Source organism: Balearica regulorum, chromosome 19 (genome assembly GCF_011004875.1).
Source record: "Balearica regulorum gibbericeps isolate bBalReg1 chromosome 19, bBalReg1.pri, whole genome shotgun sequence".
Lineage (NCBI taxonomy): Eukaryota > Metazoa > Chordata > Aves > Gruiformes > Gruidae > Balearica > Balearica regulorum.
In genome coordinates, this window is record NC_046202.1 from 503,228 (window position 1) to 522,661 (window position 19,434).

Consider the following 19,434-nt stretch of genomic DNA (forward strand, 5'->3'; position numbering starts at 1 on the left):
GCCGGGCCGGGCCGCGCTGGCGGCCCCGCGGGGTTTCCCCCACAGGTGGGGCTCGGCCGCGGTAGGTCCTGGCCCCGCCCGGGCCTCCTCAGCCGCGCCTGCCGCGGGCGCTGGCGGGGCTCTGCGCTCCCCCGGGGTTCCCCCCGGTTCGGGCCCGCCCCGGAGCTGCCGGCCTCGGCGACTGAGCGCCAGCGTCGGTTAACACGGCGTTCAAACCTCCCGCCGCTGCTCCTGGCCCCGCCCGGGTCTCCTCGGCCGCTGACATCAGCTGCCCGCTAACTTGGATTTAGCAAATGAAGGTAAGTACAAAGAGGGCCATTGTTTCCTTTAGGTGGAAGCTTGCACTCTAGTTTATTTAGCTGGTCCTTGACTGGGCTTTGTCTGAGACAGCAGGCCCTGCTCCCAGCGAGCCGCACCGCGGCAGCTGCCCACGGGAACCCCGGCCCCACGTCGGGCACTTGGCGTCCGGAGCGGCAGCCCCTCGGCCCGGCCGTGGGAGCCGGTGGCCGGAGCTGAGCTGGCTCTGCAGGAGCTGGGAGGGGGTCTGCTGGGCCCGGCGACGGGCAGCGGCTCCCGCCCGCCTTGACAAGGTCAAAAGCAAGGTACAGGACTGGCAGTAAGGCTCAGGAGGGCCGCGGTGAGGGGAAAAATGCAGTGTGCTTGGACTGAAAACATGGACGGCAGGAGAGGGCAGGAGCCCTGCCTGGGGAGCGCATGGGGCAGGCGTCTGTGCTGCTCCAACCGGCTTTGTCTGGCCAGAGCCACAAATAAGTTTGTACTTGTTCTTGGCCTCTCTGGCATAGCTGTACAAGGATGTTCCCAGAAATCAACGTGCTTCTGCCAAATCCATGGCTGATGTAGATTAACTGGGAATTTGGCCTTGAACGTTGCATTTGGCCGAGTCCAGCAGAGCATTTTGTTTGCCTCAGGACTGTAAGATCTCTTGACAACCTTTGAATTAGTATGTCCTGGGATCACCTTAGCCAGCCTGAGCTATCTGGAGGGTGGTGACACTCACGGCTCTATGCATCTTTTTAACGGATGCTACCTCTCCTGCCTCCATCGCTCAGCAATCCTCTGGGCTCATGCTCAGCCCAAAGCATTGTAGTATCTGTTTACTTCCTTTGGTGGGTTTTTTGTTGCTTGTGAAAGCCCAACTTGTCTCTGTTAAGCTGAGGATGATGAGCTGTTTCACTGTTTCAGGTGCCAAGGCCTTCTCACTCTCGTCGCTGTGACTGGCCAAAATATAAATATGAGGGTGACCTGGTCTGTGCTGAATATTGAAACAGGAGAATTATTGATACTTCCTTTTCAAGGTGGTTACGAATTCTTCTTCCTGAAGTCTGGTAGTTGTTTTGGCAGTTGTTACACTATTACTCCCAACAGAGATAGAAGCCTGTGGATATTAATAGACCTTAGTTTTATCATTTGAGGCTTTTCCATGTAAAACTGCATCCCTGTTTTTGCCAGCCTTTTGACAACACTGCTCAAATGTGAGGCTAACAGAACAGCATCTACTGATGAGGCTGGTGCCAAACAAGTTGGGGTCTGTAACACAGAGATGCGTTATGTGGTGCAGATATGCCTTCTGTCTTGGAAAGAACTGGCATTTATGAGACCAAATGCTAAGCACCTGTGAGGACCTTATTGTACGACAACATATTCATAAAAGGACAAAGCCAGATGTTTTCGGTGGTGTTCTCCTACTACTGCTGCTTGTTTCTGACTTGGTGACTTCTGACTGCAGACCAGAAAGACCGAGTGGTTTGGGAAGTTTGTTGGTATTTATTTATAAACTGAATGGGAACAGCAAATATTTTCTCTGAAAAAACTGTCACTTCAAAAACACAAAGTCTGGAGAAGTGTAAGTGCTGTCTTAAAGCAGATGTATAACGTGCATCAAAGGAATTGTGCAGCAGTGGTGCCCATTGCTCTCAACTGACTGCAAAGGGTGCATAGCTGCTGAGGCCGAAAGGTGGGTGCCAGTGCTATAGATGTCTTGGTCCAGGCAGACAAACCCAGCCCAGGTCTGCTAGCAAAAAATCAGGACTGTGTTCATCCAGAGCAGAGGAGCAAGGTGGGCTGATCCTGTACAATCCCTGGACATACCCATGGAGAACCTTAACAGAAGCATGGGGAGCTTTTGAATTAATCCAAAACTCAGCTTCCAGGACACAGACTGTTTGCTTTGCAGTAACTTGGGTACTGCATGGTACAAAGCTCTTGCAATTTCATCCCTGCCACAAGCAGAAAAAATAGTCTAACGTGTTACTGCTTCTGGATATTTTTCTAAAGCTCAAGGAAAACGGTGTCTTTGAACCTTCCCTGTCGCCAGAAAGCTAATCCTTGCAAAATGAAAATTACCATCTGTCCCTGTGATCTGTGACTGGTATTTGGGTCTAACTGCTCCGGTGGGTTTGGATGGGATAGTGGACAAAGTACATAAACACATGTCATTTCCATGAATATTTGGTTTATGTTCCTCCATAACATTATTATGTATGACATCTGGCATAGAGAATAATTTAAGTTAGCACAGCCTTTTTAATTCTCATTTCTGTTTCACAGAGAGCCAACATGTAGGTCCTCCACCTCCTTCTGCTTGACCCTCCTGGAAGAGGTAGTGACTATAATGACTGCTATACTGCCTTTCTCTTGCTAATCTCATTGTCATTAAAATCTTCTGAAATCTATGCTACTTCAGTGCAGCACTTTCCCCTCTTTGCCCTTTTGTGTATCCAAACCCAAGTCACTTCATGACTCCCTTGTCTGTTTTATTGCACACATAGCAATATAAAAATATCACTGAGGTATCTCTTCAGACTTACAACTTGCACTTAGAAATCTTTTTTAATGTTTCCTTGCATGGACTGTTTATCAGTCGTAATGGGTTTTTTAAACAACCTTTTTATTACCCTGAAATGGCTGAAGGAGATGATCCTCAGCAGTTGATAAACCAAAAGAAATCTGTTTGAAGTCGACAGAATGATGCTGACTTTTACCAGCTCAAGAAATGGTCCTTGACAGCACTAGAACAGCAGGATGACTGACTCCTGAGCCATATAACTTTATGGCAAAACTCAGGTGAATTCAGCGGGGGTGAGAGCAGAGAATGAGATGTTTTTTATCTGGTCTTGAAAGCAGCAAAAGCTCTCCAAACTTATTGGCATGCTTTTCCTTTAAAATCTGGTTTCTTTGAGCACCATTTACTGATAATTTAAATACCCTTTTTTTAGCCTTGTCCCAAACGGAAAGGTTGCTCTGCTGGCCCTTTTGGGGTTTGGATTCAGTAGTCTGGATGATGGCAGGAGTTTCTGGGAAAAGAGGTCTTGGAGGGCTCTGTGGCGCAGACTTTCTCATACTCCCAACAGAAATGGAGCAGAAGTTTTACCTTTTAATGTGCCTGATCTTTGCCATAACAAATGTAGTTTTGTCTTTAATAGCACCTTTAGTGGTGGGTATGAATGTGTGTGGTAACTGCCCTCCCTGCAATATGAGGGGGACTCCTGCTTTCGAAGATCTCAGCAGCACCATTGCTGCTTCTCCCCCCCTTCCCTTTCACTTTCTTTTGCTACAAAGCCCGTAAAGTACAAGCACAGTAAAAGGATGGAAACCCCCAAAAAACGGTCCCATTTCAAAGGTTAAGAAAGTTGCTGTGTAATTTGCTTCCCTAGTAGGTGATACTGTACCATGGTTTGTGAGATTCAATCCGAGCGAGAGATGTTAAAAAACAAAATAAAAAAAAAAATCTTTTTGGCCTGCAGAGACTTTTGATTAAGGCCTAATGCTGTCTGCTCCTTCAGGGGTCCCCCGCATGTCACAGAGACGACAGCTCTCCCCGCAGTGGAAGCGAAGTGCTGCCAAAGCAATGACTCACGCTTCGGGGATGGGATTCCCCTCCACCCCTCTCCTCTCCTTACTGCCCGACTGGGGCTGGGAGTAAAATGCTTGCTGAGCACTTCTGCCTCAAAGGTTGCTTGTCTCTGACAATTACAGTGACCTTCCTGCTCGTCACCGGCAATTTGGCACGAGTTTCCTGAAGGAGAGCCGCAGCAGGCAAGGGCGGGTGTGGGCAGCGCGGGGTGCTCCCCGACAGCTGCCGTGGTGGCCCCGTGCCCTGGCCCCCCCTCTGGGAGCAGTGGTCAGTCCTCCTCTCTGTGCAGGGACTGGAGCCCCTGGGGCCGGTGTCCTCGAAGGCAACGTGGGGGAGCGGCCCCTCTCCTGGAGTGCCCTTCACGGGGGCTCGCCTGGGGGGAACCGACCTCCCGGGGGGCACTGCTGGGAAGAGGCCAGAAACAGCAAGAAGGGAGCAGCAATGGCCCAGGACTGCATGGGGAGAATCCACAGAGCTGTCAGGGCTGTTAGCAAAACCTCATTCTGTAGGTAAAAAGACTGCCCTTACTTCATTGACTGTGAAGTTCAGGGGCCGGCTTTCGAAACCCCTGCCAGCTTGGTGCATCCCAGCGACGCTGTGCCAGGCTGTCTGGCACATTCTGTCGGCTTTGCAGAATCCCAGCGCCTCTGGTTGTTCATGGTCTCGTCCTGCAGCATCTTGCTGCCAGGCAGATGTTCACAATCTGGGGAGGGCGGGTTGGAGCCAGTGACCCCAGCCTGTGTGTCATCCTTTACAAGCGTAGCATCCTGAGGAAGGTTTTGTCCCTCTTGCCCATAGACTTGCAGGGTGAATCTCCAGGACAGGTTCCAGAGTCTTTCAACTTCTGTATCAAACTGTTCCTTTGCAGAAGTTGCTGTTAGAATTCATTGTGAAAACTACACTAGGATGTAAGGTGAAAGCCAAGTAAAGTTTTAAATTTCCAGATGCAGAATCTGGAGAACAAAAAGCCTATAGAAGCTGAAGGGAAGCTAACAATGGGCTTTTAGTTTAAAGTCAAATTCAGAGGAAACTGAAGAGACCATTTTCGGTCCCAGGAAGGTCAGGCTGTGTTGTTGGTTCTTTGATGTTGCCTCTTAATGGCTGTTAGGTTAGTTTAGTTCCATTAATGTCTCGGAGCAGCTCTCGAGCTGCAGACTTTTTTCTCAGGAGTATTCTTCAAATGTATTTCCAAATGCCCCGTTTACCCTTTAATGATGGTTGGCTGCACCCTTTCACGTACCTCTGTGAATACAGAATATATGGCACCTTCGTGTTACCTTTGGACTAATGGAGTCCTCCTTTTGTAAGCTCTCTGGCTTCACCCCAAAGTCTATTTGCAGACCACAGGATGCTCAAAGTGCACGTGCCTGACTTGTAGGGAATCCAGCCTGATCATCTCCTGTGTTTGGAGTCTCTCCATGGTTACAAGCAGCTTGTTTTATCGATTGCTGGAGACATGCTCATGTCTTTTAAAAACCATTTATGGCTTTTGTTAAAAGTTATTTAATTCAGGTGTTGACAGGATGGCTCCTGGCAATATTCCCCAAGTCTAATCATTGCACTGAGAGGGAATAACGGGCACTTTGGTAATGAAAAGCATCCTGCAAAGGTTTACATGTGTGTGCAACTCGCACACTGTGAAGAGTCCATGGGCTTCCGTGTTGATATTTAGCGGAAAAGTGGAGAGGAAATCCCTCCTCTCCCTCTCCGGCACTACCAGGTACAGCACGTGCCGGCAGCCGCCTGCGGCAGCAGCTTGCAGTGCCGACAGCCCTTCCTGCAGCGAGCGCCTGCGCAGGTTTTGGTCCCAATTCTTACCAAAAGAAAATACCAAATTGTCCTAAAACTGCTAACTGATGCAGAGAATAATTCGTACCCCTTTCCACATTGACATCAAAATTAAAAGGTATAAAAATAAAGATTTCACAAAGGAAAAATACAATTTCTTTAAAGTGGCTTTCTCAACTATGTGGTGAATTGTGGTTTAAGATAAAAAGAAATATGATTATTTTTGAAGCTGAAGAGGACAAACATGGCCTCTTTTGTACAGTCTTGTTTTCTTTATTTTAGTCAATAAACAGACACTTGGAAGATACAAAGCGATACTTTATGTGGAAAACAGCAGGGAAGAAATCTGAATGGAGCGCAGATATAGGGCATTAATGAATTAGTAGCACAAAGGAGAAATGCAAAGCATGTACCAATGCCGGAAAGAGACCGAACGGTCCCTTATCTTTAAGCTTGTCAGATAGCAGTGCAGTTATTTCTAGACTGACTTCTTAGAAAGAAAACATTGTTCAGTGACAAAAAAATTCAAAAGGCTGTTTTTAATTTGGGAGAAAATGAGGCAATATGAGAAAGCTCTGCTTGGCCTAATTAACTAAATCAATATGTTTTCTTTCCTGAGGCTGGGGCTCTGTTTTGTTTACATTGCTGTTAAAAACAGGCTGAAGCTGAAAGTTGTATTCAGTCCCCAGGTCAGCGTTGGTTGTGGTGATTTCACCGTGCGCGAGCTCTACGCCAGCACAGAGCCATTCCTCCCTCTCGTCCCCCAGCAGACCCCCGCCGCAGACCCCCGCGGCTCCGGCTCCCCCCGCGGCTCCCTTCCCGGCCGGCACCCCGGATGTGCCCCGTCCCTCGGGCATCAGCACGTGTCCCATAGCGTCTCTCCTTGCCCCTTGGCAGGACACATCCCGGCGATGGAGGTAGATGGAGAAAACAAAATGGAGCGATAAAAGTGCTTGTGCTACGACCACCACAAGAGACCGTGGAATTGCCCCTGCACTGACGTTACCGGGGTTGTTTTTCCACTGAAACGCCAACAGACCGGATCGCTGTGTGTGGTTCAGGGGTGCTTGCTGTAGCCACGGGTTTACCTTCAGCCCTGGGCTCATGATCCTCAGGACTAGGACCAAGCTTGGTGTTAGATCCTTCTGAATAGGGCCATGCAGCCTTAACAAAGCACAGTATCAGCAAGAGTTGTTCTTAGTGACACCACACCAAAAAGTTCCCATTCCTGCCTTTAATCAGTCATCACAGGGAGGAACTACTTCCCTTTCTCTTCCCCATCAGGATTAACCAGCTCACTTCAGAAATGCTTCACCTGTCTTCTGGTGCACCAGCTGTTTGTCAGAGGTGAGAACAGACGCTTGGGGCTGGTGAGGGACCAGTGGTCGGCGCAGCTGGGGCAGGCCCTCTTCTCCTAAACAAGGTGCTAAGTGTGTCCTGCTGCCAAGGGGCTGGGCCTCGGCTGCTGCAGGGTGGCAGTGCTGATGGGGTGGAAGGCGATGACGGTGGGACCAGGTATGGCTCAGAGCTGCGGCTCCTGTGCTTGGGGAGCAGCGACCCTGCTCGCGGCTGAGTGGGTCGGTGCACTGCTGTTGGTGGACTTTGTGGTGTGGGAATGCTGCCGTGGCAGCCGCTGGTTTCTGCCCCTCTGCGGGCAGGGGCTCGTAGCGGTGCTCTCGCTGTGCCCTGTGGCTCTGCTTGCCTGGACTGAGACAGAGAGCGGGCGCTTTGGTTGGGGAAATTCCTGACAAAGTGGGAAACGCTGAAGAACCACAGGACTGCTGGCTCTTGCGGTTTGTTGGGTCTCTGCTTGGCTCCGTAAGTAAAACGTTCTCATTTCTTTGGTGCTCAGCTCTGGGAAACCTTTCAGTCAGAGCAAATGCTCAAATTCACCAGGGCAGCGTAACAAATGTTTCAATGATTTTTGTCAAAATATAATCAGTGCTTAGAAATTCAGCTGTCCGGGGGACCACTGTTACTGCACGTGCCATGACGGACGATTTCTTGGCTGTTGAGAGTGGCCGCTGGTCAGTGGCTGGCAGGACACTGGTCCTTGCTCACGGTGTTGACAAGCTTGGTGCTGCTGAGGGGTCTCTCGCGCACGCCCCTTCCCCGGGTGCTCCTCTGGTGTTACCAGCTCGTCCTGTCTTTAGTAAAACCAGTGCCAGGGCTCTGCTTAAATGTGCCACGAATGTTGCTTCCTCCTCCAGTGAACAGCTAAGTCTGTGCTTTTCGTGTGTGTTTTGGTGTTGTCCCGTTAACGGTGTTGTGTTGAAAGTACGTGAAATGTATTTGTTTGGTTAATAGTGTATGTTCTCCTTTAAAATGATGAACCAAGCAAGAACAAGGCACTGTGCAGCTGGGGCATTATTTAAATCTGTTTGGAAACCTCATGCTAATATTTAAATTGCTTCTCGTTTTAATTGAAATATTTACTTCTGGGAAGGTGGAAGATAGAGGCGTTGCTTGCAAACCTTCATGGCATTGACACAGCCGTGGTGGGTGATAAATACCAACTTGCAGAAAAAAATAAATATGTAGAAGCATTTTCTCTAGAGGCTCAGCAATGAGAAAATAGTGAGTTAAAATGTTTTAGTTATGTGTTGGAAAAATTAGCAAGAGCCTGCATTAATTGAAATTCAGTTCTTCATGTATATCAATTCCTTATCCTTCTGGGATTCTGAGCAGTAAGAAAGAGAGCAACAGATTAAGCTAAATGTTGGCAACGACAGAGATAAATTGAGGGTTTAAAGCCTGTGTTGAGACAAATTACTTCTAAAAACCTGCTTGCTCTCTTTTCTTGACTTCTTATAAGACCAAGTTCTCCGTAATACAACAGACCTGCTGTTTGTAAACCTGGCTATGGCAGGTAACAAAAGGAATTTAAGCTTCGTGGATGTGATCATGTTAATGTTTTTTCTTCTTTCTTTCTGACTTGAAAGTGGATGCTGTGGCACCCTTACTCTGTCTTAAGGTCTTTGTGGCATGTTTGAAACAAAATGTGTATTTTACATCTACCACGTGTAGAATAAGCCAATTTGGTATTTTGTGGTATTGTTCTAATTTCCATCCCCTTCTACCTTGCAGGTACTTCTTTAATCTAAAAGTCTGCAAATCAGGCTTGGTAATATTAGTAAATTTTAAATCAGCATAAATAACACAGAAATTAAAACCTAAGAAAGCAGGAATGATTTGAATGTGGGCACTATCAGAGGTTTTAGCTGCCTTCTGAGCTTTGTGCATGTTGCTGACACATTGAAAATTATTTATAGAGCGTGTGCGCGCTATTGTTTCTAATTTAAATATGTGCACTGACTGTTTTAAGGCCTGGAGCCAGCCCCACTGGAAGCAGGAAGGCTGTTCTGTGCTGTTAGTAATACTGATCAAAATGGACACATAGACCAAATCGTGCTGTTGTGGCAAAGGACAGTTCTGCAGGGTCAGGACTGAAACGTTTCATGCTGCACACTAAGAATCAAGTGGAATTTTTTTCTCTTGCTGGGTGGTTTTTTTTTTACATTTTTTTTTTCCCCAGCAAGCTGGTTGAAAAGTGTTTTATTGAATTAGGATAATCAAAACCTTATACCCCTGAGACCTCACAATCGATTAAGTTGTAGCTGTGGAATCCAGAAATTGAAGTCCAAGGTGCAGTGGACTCAGTAGCCACCAATGGAGGGTAACTAATCTCTGGATATTGTCATCATTTCTGCATGTTTCTTTGGTGTCAGCTCAGCATCATCGCAGTTCTTAGTGGATCAGCACTTGTGCATAGTGAGTTGTTTGTGACGCTCTCATTAAAGGCCCGACAGGAGCGGTGGAATTGCAAGCAAACAGCAAGGTCTGGCTCCGCGTCGGTCCCTGTGCTCGGCTGCCCGGGCGCTGCGGCGGGGCGAGCACCCCATGGGGCATCCCGGCAAGGAGCGTGGCCGCGGGCCCCGGGAGGCGATGCCCTGGACACCAGCCGTGCTTTTCAGCACGCTCGACTGCGGGGCTGGATACTCGACCGAAACAGCGGCCGGTAGAACGCGGGCTCGGATGGCGTGGTTTGGGATGGGCCGGACCGGGTCACACCTTTGGACAGTGAGAAACTGCCCAGGATTAACTAATCGCAGGTCTAACTGCTCAGACCTGCGGTTGCACTGGGCCCTCTTTGCCAGTGTCTAGAACTTACCTATAGGCTCATTTCAAATTAAACAATAAGTATCTGCATTTGTAAGTAAACAGTTGTTAAATTTGCCCAAATATTCAATTTGTTCCATCCCAAGGATTTCCAATCAATATTGCAGTCTAGCAGAAAAATAATGTAGTAAGCCATTATTAGAATAATGTTGTGTTTGTTTGTTGATGCTCACGACTGACAGCAAATCTTTATTTTAATTAATTCTTAGATTAGTTAAATAAAAGCCGTTCTCATTTTTCATTCTGCTCTTTTTAAAGTTTTATTATGTGCCTGGTACTGATAAAATTGGCAGAATTTTATGTTCTGATGTAACTGTTATTTCTCAGCAGTGTTGATGCAGGCCTATTTTTATTTTTGGAAGTTAGTTGAGTATCAATAGCAATACCAGTTTTCATAAAATGCTGTGGAAACAAGTTGTTTTGGAAGTTCCACTCTGCATGGTTCTGATTAAAGGTATTTTGCATATATGCTAATGCCGTAGCAACTTCCAACTTGGCTATATTTACACTTGGCGTGTATCTCGCAGGGTCTGTTACAGTGAAGCCTTTTAACTTTTCTAACTTGAAAGAAATGTGCTGATACCTGGTTATGGTTATCCCATAAACCAAGAATCTTTCTCATGCAACTCCAGAGAACATCAGTGCATGGTTTGCGTCTTCTTTTTCTAATTATGACTGGCCATATATTTATAGCAATAGCAAATAAAACATCACTAACAATCCTCGGTCAAATAATGCAGAAAGTACACTGAAAATAATTTTGTTGTGCCTACTGTAGGTAGAGAGTCGATAGAGATTGTGTAAGTGTTTGTAATAAACCTCTGTTTTTAAAAAAGCTCAGAACTTAATTTTAATGCTGCTGTAGATATGAGCATGTTGTTTCCCGTTCCAGAAGAAATTTGAGATTTCAGTTTATTTACCCTCTTTACTCTCCCATGTTGCTGCCACCTTAAGTGAGAGATGGAAGGACAATTGTGTGCACGTGAATGTTAATTAGTCTGAGGAAGAAAACAGGCCCAGAAAGGATGTTGCTTCACCTTCAATCACTTAAAAAAACCAAGAAACTATAAACCGAAATTGTAAAGCTACTGTACTCTGATCTAAAACAAATCTTTTTCAATGAATGCTGCTTTGGCAGTTGCCATTTTTATTTTTTTTCCCCCCTAAGTTTTTCTTAATTTGGGACGCTTTGAACATGGCCTTTTTTCATAAGCAGTTTTTGACAGAGCAGGAAGAGGATGTTCTTGTCAGCACCTAATACCTGGTACCTCACCTCTCTCCTAGTGCGCCGAAGTGACCTGAATTAGAGAACTGAAGAGTCCATGAAACGTATTGATCTTGCTTAGCAATGTAATTAACTGGAGAGGTGCTTAGGTACTAGTTATGGGCATCAACACAAAACTCAAAGACAGACTAAGCAAAGCACTAGATAATAACCTAGAAGCCCAGGGGAATATCCTGTGCTATCAAATTGCTGGACTGGATAGCCTAACAGGATTTCTGTCCCTGGCAATTAGGATTAATCCTGTTCACAGCTGGAAAAGAGTTGTCAATGGCAGAGCTTCTGGTCTCTCTCCTTTCTGAATGAACATTAGGAGAAATGAATGTGTGCTCAAAGCTTAGACCTGTTTCACCCTTCAATGAGGAAATTTAATCACGGTGGTGGTGGATGAAATGAAATCTTTGACATTGCCCAAAGAGCCTGGAATTTGCAGAGATGTTTTGGGTTTAGAATAGTTCTTGGTTGGTATCTCAAGGTGTGAAGAGGCCTGATTTATCCTGATAAGTTTTTCTTTTTTTCTTGGTTTGTTATAATCACATTTGGGAATACAATTTATTTTAGTTTCCATGAAATTCGATGATTGTTTCCCCACTGTATAGCTATTTAGCATTGGGAATTGCACGTCCATGCCAGGGCCTTTAGGGACTCAGCAAGTTGTGCAGCCTGTCACTATTACTTTGTTCCTCTCTCTTTCTCCTGGCTTGCTTGTATACAGCAGAAAGCATAGACTCTCGGGTTCAGCACTTCTATACGTATTCTCCCTCGCAGACTGTGAAGGTTTTAACAGCAAGCTGCTACTGTCTCTTTTGCATGCTTTGCACGCTTGTCTTGTATGCGTGTTGGAGACAGCCCGGTGAGAACCAAGTTGCTATAGACAAAATGGGTTAGAAAACGTCCATTAAATTTCATACTGGAACTTGAAAATTAGTCATGCTTAATTTTAATTTTAATGTAATCTCACAGTAAACTCTTCTAGCTGAGGGGATTGCAAGTGAGAACCTTCACAGAAACCTCCTCCTCCTCCCCCTCCCACACGTGCCACGCTGCTAATGCTCCAAGGCACTTTCTGCTGCGTGAGTTGCTACAGGGACCGCTGGCTCAGCCGTGAGGGGCGGATGGAGAGGGGCTGACCCCGTGTAGGATAAGGTGGGCTGACCGTTGTACGAGTGCATGCAGCAAACTCTGCCCGATGCTGTCTACGTGAGTGCCGATGCGCTGTGACGGGCTTGGTGATGCAGGAGGGTGCTGTGAATGGTGCTGTGCGGCTCAAATCCCGCAGCGCAGGAGAAACTCGCTCTTGCAGGCTCAAGGTAAAAGCAATAGATGGAGGCTACTCTGAAAAGGTAAGGTAGCAAGGCGAGTCCTGTACATCTCATGCCCTTAAATATCGAGGCCAGGAAAGGAAAGTAGATGTGCAATTACCGTACACATCCTGCCCCCTCCTTCCAGGAGATGTTTTACTTGCAAATTTGAAGTGTTGTGCAGACTAAACTCCACTTGTGATGGTGTTTCTCCCTCTCTTCCCTAAAGTAGACATGGATAATTTGAGCTTCTGTTGAAATACCTCTTGCAGCTGAGGTGCTGTGGGAGAGGATTTCTTGTGCTGAGGATCCTGATGTTACGGGAGAAGCTCAGTGTTGCTAATGAATCTTTATTGGCCTTCTGAACTAATACAGCTCAATTTAAACATTCAAAATTGACTTTAGCGGACTGGAAAATGAAAGGGCTGGTGATGCCATTTGGTTTGAAAGTGAATTTCATCCTTTAAAGTTAACTTTCCCAGTACTTTGAAGAGGAAAGACAGTTTTTTCTAATTTATACCAGGCTGACCTTCTCGATAGCAAATGCGCTATAAAACAAGTAATGTAACAGTCTACAATCCATATATTTTTTTTTCAGGAATAAGACACGTAATGACCTGGGTGGGTGGATCCAAAACATGACATGAATATCACTAGAAGAGTTATTGTTCCCTGACGTAAAACCCCCTAAACTTTGTACAGTCTCCTGAAAGCGGAGTGGGTCTCCAGTGGTTTGGCTGAGGGCGCTGGTGTTGTGCGGAGAGTGCTCGCTCTCCTCTGATCTCGGAGGAGCACGATGGCCTCGGAAGGGTGATTAAAGGACAGGGCCAGTCACAAGGTGAGACCTCTTCTCTCGGTCTCTTTATTTGAGTTACTCAGCTGGCTTCTCCTGCAGTTATTCTGATTTAGGCAAGCGTGAGCAGACAGAGAATCAGGTCCTAGCTTTTAAGACTCCTCAGAAACTAAAGAAGTCAGCGTGATTCCAACAGCCGTTAGAGTAAGTGAATAATTAAGACTGTCCCTTCTGTGGAAAAGGTCCTTTATATGCAGGAAATGTTTCTGCCTGCCACATCTCTCTGCTTGTAGCATAATCTGTTTCAAATAAATAGTGCGTGTTGCCGCTCTATCAGTTACTGTGCTTGCCGCAAAGAGCGGGGATGCTAACGTGGTTCCTGTGCCTCCAGCCGCCGCTGCTGGAGCACAATTTCCAACACTATATCCAGCGAGACGTAGCATCTCCAGTAATAAGGACTGTGCCCTCGGCTGTGCTGCTTGCTGTGCAGAAGCCGTCCGTCAGCACGGTGTCAGGATACCCGCCAGCGCCGTGACGTACAGCGGTTGTGCCGCATCGCTGCGCTCTGCGCTGCTGCTCCCGACGGCCCTGGAAAGCAGTCGGGTGCACGGGGGCAGCGGGCTGTGGCTCTGGGCCACTGTGCCAGTAGTCTGTGGAGCCCTGAGCCCCCCGTGGGCGTGTGGACTGGCTGGCGTCCCACCAGCCCTGCCCGGCCCTGCTGCTCCCCCCTCCAGCCTGGCACCAGCGGGTGCATGGGGCAGGGAGCATCCTCCTGGCACCATGCCGGGCGGCGGGCTGAGCTGGACTGGGGTTACTCACACCAAGAGGGTTTTCCAGGAGGGGAGGGGGGAAAAAAGACCAAAAATGTGTGAGTCTTTCATAATAAGACCCAATAATAATTAAAAAAAAGATTACTCCATCAGCTGATCTGCTCCTTGAGACAAGTATTTTGTCTAAACTTCATGGCATTTCCAGGTTTTCCTGCAGTATGTAGTCGTATGCAAGTTCTGCAATACAGGATGACGCAGGCTTAAATTAGTCCAGACTAGTGTATACTAGGTACAGTCCAGATGCATCCTAATATTGTTGTAGTAATCAAATACAAACACTAATTGGGACTAAATTGTCATTATTTTTCCTGAAACTGAAATAATACTACTACTAGATCCCCTAAGACTATTACTATGCCAGGAAAATCCTTGCAAATAGACATTTTGACAGACTACATATTTAGTCAATGGCAAACTGGCAGCTACACAGTTTTATGCAAAATTAAAATGCTTAATTCTTCCCTCCTTTTTGGAAAACCTTATGCACATTTGTAGCCTGCCAGTTTTCTGAGCAATGTGTCGATGCTCCATACTGAGGAGAAAAGTACATGCTCATTTTGGGTCACTTTTTTCCCCTATCTGCTGTTGAATATTAATGATGTAAGTTGCTGTGTCAAAATATTAAATAATTGTAACCTGTATAAGAAAGGAGTTTTATTTTAACCTTTGAAAACTATATTTACATATTTTAGTATATATGAATAATGCATAAAGTTAGGCGCTAAGGTTATTTTCAAAGTCAGTCATTTCAGGATCAAGCTGTAGAAAACAATAAAAGAGAAGAGTGGTGTCTTTTCTCTTGCTCTCTCCCTTTCTTTAATTCCCTAGGATTCAGGAAATAGCATTGAAGTCTTATGCCATTGGGATTTCGCACTAAACTTCAAAGCTTAATTTAGTCTCTGCTGGAATGGAGAGAGGCATAAAACAGGCACAGTGGAATCCATTTAAATGAGTGACTGTGAACGAAATACAGTTTCTAAGAAAACAAATGTTCTGCACAGCCTTTTAACAAGAAATTCTCCATCGGCACACAGTGGCTAAGAGGCAGCTGTGCCCCTGTGCTCCACGGTGGTGGGCGCTCTGTGCGGCGCTGCCCGAGCTGTGCCCTCCTCGGTGTGGGAGCAGCGGAGTTTGGCTGGGGATGCGGGGTGGGGGTCCCGGCCCTGCACGCCCCAAGGCGGCGCGTGGCTCTGGGGGGCTCGAGGCAGGGACAAGCCTCCTGGTCCCTTTGCAAAGGACGTGGGACCAACCGCCCGTGCGGTCACATGTGCCCGTACTTGCACGCATTGAGCAATTTTCCAGAACATCATTTTAATAGGGTAAGTCAGCATGGAAGATTTGGTTTATTTTCCAGCGTATTTGATGCTTCATGAAGGATGCAGTTTTACTTCAGACCGCTCCTTTATAACCCTACTCGTCAAAGGAATGTTCTTGTCATTAGCAAGGTGTTTCCTTTAAATCATTTCGCTATCTGTATTTTTTATCCATTGTGACATGAATTTTCTTCTACGAAATGAGCTGTATAATTTTGCTAAGGCGGTTCTAAGTGCTTTATTTTAGAAGCATTATAGGTTAATGCAGACTTCTGACATACCTTAAAAATCCAAAGGCTATGATCGTTTGTTCTGCCTCTGCAGTGGTTTTATGATAATTGCTTGTAATCCAGTCAATACATATCTGCAGGAAGTGCTCCAGCTATGCAATATTTCTTCTGACCCACCCCACTGATGCAGAACTGACCTTGAAAGACCTCTCCACTATGGTCCACACGAGCAAATTGTTCTCCCTTTCAATAATTGCAAGAGCTTGCAATTACATAGCATCTCCCGTCCGCAAAGCTGAGTGCTTTACGTTTAGCACTGCTGAAAGGCAGCAGCAATAACCAGGTGAGCAGCCAGATGTTATTCATTGCACCGGGGCAGGACCTGAAGGAGCTCTGGCGAAGGCTTTCGTGAATGTTGAACCTCAGAAAAATCCCGTCTGGTGTCCCCAGGAGTCAAATTGGGTGGCTGTGGACTACCCTTCCCTGGGCTGGGAGGAGACGAGTGGGCTCCAAAAATAAGGGAGAAACACAGCTACACAGTAAATGGCGGGGCGAGGGGTAAGACCAGCTTGATGAAATGAGATAGCATTAATTAGAATTGATTTAATTTAAAAATCTTTGGGGCCATCACACCATTTTAACTATTGCATAAAACATTTCATTTTAATAATGCACTTTAATCGTATCTCTTCATTTATGGGAGTGCTTGACACCATTTCACGTGACTGAGAACAGCCATTGTTCTCTTTGCTCTTACAGGTAGCTTGGTCAAAAATATGCACCCGTCAATGCTGACCATGCCCCCTTGTGTAGAAATTATATGCTTTCTAGTATGCTGCTTGCATTTTCTTGAACACATATGTGAGTTGCTGTATTTGTAAGAAAAATAGCATTATGGTGCCACTTGGACCCTGCAGATTGAAACTGGACCACGGTGTTCAGGTGGTAGGCTGAGTATTGCAATAGGAAAAACTTCTGAGAACTGTTAATTGAAAATAAATAGATGCTGTAAGGAGCAAGAACAAATGTTGAGAGAGAGATATGTTTGCTGGCATGAGTATGAAGAAGGCTAAAAACTACCTTCCGATGAGGCGTTGTGGTTCAAAGGGGAAGAGCTGATTTACAGTCCATTATAATTTGTACATCTGGAAATTTGTTAGAGTAATTAAATGCTAATATAAAAAGGAGATTCAAAGGGATAGCTGCCTTAAAGATTACTCTCAACTACCCAGGGTCAAAAGTAAATTGTAAGTAATGCAGTGGTGAAGTTGGATCTTTCTGGCTGAATAAATGTCACAACTGAGAAAAGCGGTAACTCAACTTTCTATATTTGAACATCTCATTATATTCTAGGCCATTGAAAGACACATTAGGTTCCAGAGAGGTGACACCTAAGGTCTCATGCTGATAATCCATCCTTTAATTATTTTATGGAGGTTAATGTTGCTGTAGTAGAGTAGTAGCTTGATCTTAGCAGTGAATAATAGGTTTTAGTAGAAATGAGTTTAATGGAAAATTAATAAAGCAGTGCAGAATGGCTGAATTGCATATGAAAGCTGGTGATGACGTTCATACTTTTTTTAGTATTGCTTTAAAGGCTTTATTTTGCAGTTGGTTTCCAGGAAGCAAAATCACTTATTCTCTGTTCCTAGTCAGGTTTACCACCTCCTCACCCCCACAGAAGAGTGAGAGTGCACTTGAGTACGTAGATCTCTAATTGAGATACTGACTTGGTCTCTCTAGGTTGTCTCCCACCTACATATAAAAGTTTTCCAGGACCTCAGCTTTGACAGGGGCAGAGGAGCTCACTGTTCCTGTTTTCAAGCTGAGTCTGGCAAAACTCAGTTTTGGTTTTGTGCCGTTACGGTGCATGTCCATAAGTAAGCTTATGTGCATATGGCAGTTTCATATCTGGCCTGGTTTGTAGGGAATGTGGCCACCTGCATCGTTACTGCCTGTTGTCTTCGGGCATGTTACCGAAAGCCTGGTCGTTCAAGCTATTGGAGCACCGGGGAACGTTGCTCATTGACACAATGGACCTTGCACGGGCTGCACAGAGGTGGGAGGGGGTCTGCAAGTGGTTTATCCTGTAGGTCCTGGCAGCGGCTGTTCTGAAAGGAAAGGAGAAATGCAAAGCATGAACAACTTCTGTCTTTACGAGAAAAGCCGGTCAAACTTGGTGGAGTGGCTGGAGATTGGCTTTGAGGTCTTGTGTCAACAGGAGAGTGGTTGAGATCAAACAGGAGAGCAGTCGGGATAACCTGAATCCAGATGTGCAGCAGGACAAAATGTAGCTGCAAGTCAATGGAGAATCTTGATTCCAACTTGTTTATTGTGACAGTTGTTCACTTTGAAAAATTCAAGTGTTTAAACTCTTCTCCTTTTTCAAATGTAGCATCTCTGTTTTGTTCTAGTTGTCTGCTTATGACTCATCATAGCCTTAACTTCCTGAAGAAAACTGAAAGCTTGAGGGAATTGCATGCATGTTTCCATTTCTAATATGCTGCTATTGAATACAAAATATGAAGGAAGATGTATGTGGAGTGAACATCGACGTGGCTTTTAATGGCATGATAGTTTATTTTTTTTGACTAAAACATCCTGGTTAATTAAAGCTCACTGTGATAAGCATAGAGCTTGTTGAGTGTAGGAAAACCTGACTTGCAGGGAAATTGCTTGGGGTTTTGGGGGTATTTTTTTAGTAGTTTTCTTCATCCGCCCCTATGATTCATTAAAATGGATGCAGGGGGAGAAATAATTGAATAAAACCTAATATTTGCTAATAGGCTTCTACTGTATGACAGTCCCAAATGCAACTTAATTTGGCTGATTTTAGTAGATTTATTGCTAGTGTCACTCCCTGACCTGGCATGAAGCAGAGGAGTCCCTGTAAGATTTGATCCAAAACCTGCGCTGGATATAACAATCTGCTGCTTCAGAGCCTTCTTTTGGGCTCTGACCATTGCTTCACCTGCCCAGATGCACGGCGAGGTTTATCTGGGCAGCTTGCAACGCATGAGGGTCTAAAATTGTATGTTACTTTGGGATATTCTCTGTTTGGAGATAACCCCACGGAGAGTGGGAAGGATGAGCAATCTGTAAACCAAGTTCTGGGGAAAATGGGACAAATACAGCTACTTGAGGCAAGTTCTGTGGGTCTCCATTTGCCAGAAGTCCTCTGTGGCCAGAGGGAGGTGGCCTTCCAGGAGAGGAAAGCAGACAAAAGCTTTCCTGTCTGCTGACCTGGAGAGCACTACCCACACATGGTCCTTCACTCTTCCTGCTTTTGCACGTCTGACCAGAGTGCGTGCACCCAGTGGTGACTGTAAGTGAAGCTCACACGCTGTTTTTGTAAGGAATGCATGTTTTCATGTGCCACGAATGGGTATAATACCTGTGCAAAATTCTTGTGGTGCAGCGCAGCGTGGCAGCATCGGTGTCTGCTGTGCAAACCTACTGCAGTGCTCAGGTCAGCTGTGGCAGAGCGCTTTGTCTTTCCAAGTGCCGTTGAGTTGCTGATGTAGGACTCAAGGCTAAAGCAACACAGAGTATTTGCCCTTGCAAGATGGGGCTTGAGAGAGGATATGATCAATGTCTGTTAGCACATCTGGGGACAAATAAGAAGGGCTAGTTAACCTAAAAGATGATGCTGGGGGAAAAAAAGGGGGGGGGGAAGCGGGGAAGGGAGGGCAATGTGAGCTACAAATGTGTTCAGGCTGTGGGTTTGGAGATGGTTCCTAACTATTAGAGAAACAGATTCTGCAGCCTTCTTCCTCAGAGGGTAAGGGGTAAAAATGCTGCGACTGTTTTTAAGATAGAAGTCAATGTATTTGTGTGAATAACT

At 46.0% G+C, this 19,434-nt stretch overlaps 1 protein-coding gene and 1 long non-coding RNA gene across 2 annotated transcripts in view; one reads left to right on the top strand and one right to left on the bottom strand.

Annotated features, from left to right (window-relative positions):
- Positions 1-19,434, bottom strand: part of MED31 (mediator complex subunit 31) — a 277,258-nt gene that overhangs the window by 220,340 nt on the left and 37,484 nt on the right. The gene's annotated exons all lie outside the window — the stretch shown is intronic.
- LOC142604521 (uncharacterized) lies at positions 182-6,615 on the top strand. Its single transcript, XR_012838387.1, has 3 exons — positions 182-299; positions 2,569-2,620; positions 6,345-6,615. It is a non-coding gene; the product is annotated as an uncharacterized LOC142604521 (long non-coding RNA).